Below are 550 nucleotides of genomic sequence, written 5' to 3' on the forward strand. Positions count from 1 at the left end.
TGCTCAAAAAGTAGGATTTTTGCTCACAGGACTCCACGGCTTAGAGGGAGCATGGGTTAGATCCCGAGCGACCCACCTCCCAGGCCTTTCTCTGGCGCCCCAAAGAGCAACCAGTCGGAGCCCCAGGCGGGCTGGGGTGGGGGGCGTCGAAAATCCCCGGCGGGCCACCGCCTTTATTCGGACCCGGCGGGATTACGCACGACGAGAGCGCAGCCACTAGCGCGCCCCCTGAAAAGCCGGGCGGGGAGGGAGCAGAGTCGTGGCGCTCCAACTCCTGGCAGGCAGGGAGAGCGGAGCTGTCCGAGTCAGGCTGGCCGGGGGATCGGGTCCCTCCCCTTCATATCCTTGGGGCTGGCTAGCGTCTCCTCCCTAAGGCCCCAGTGGCAGGCGAGGAGTCCTTTCCCCGGCCCAGGAGAGCACTTTTGGCCTCCTCCTTCTTCTCACCAGCTGCGGGAGCTCGACGGGGCGCCGCTTGGGGAGAGGCGCGGGCGCCTCTGGGAGTCCTGGAAAGCCCCCCTCCCCCCCGGAGCGTTCACGCCAGGTCCTCGGG

The sequence above is a fragment of the Gekko japonicus genome, unplaced genomic scaffold (assembly GCF_001447785.1).
Source record: "Gekko japonicus isolate JY-2015 unplaced genomic scaffold, Gekko_japonicus_V1.1 scaffold1417, whole genome shotgun sequence".
In the NCBI taxonomy this organism is placed as follows: Eukaryota; Metazoa; Chordata; class Lepidosauria; order Squamata; family Gekkonidae; genus Gekko; species Gekko japonicus.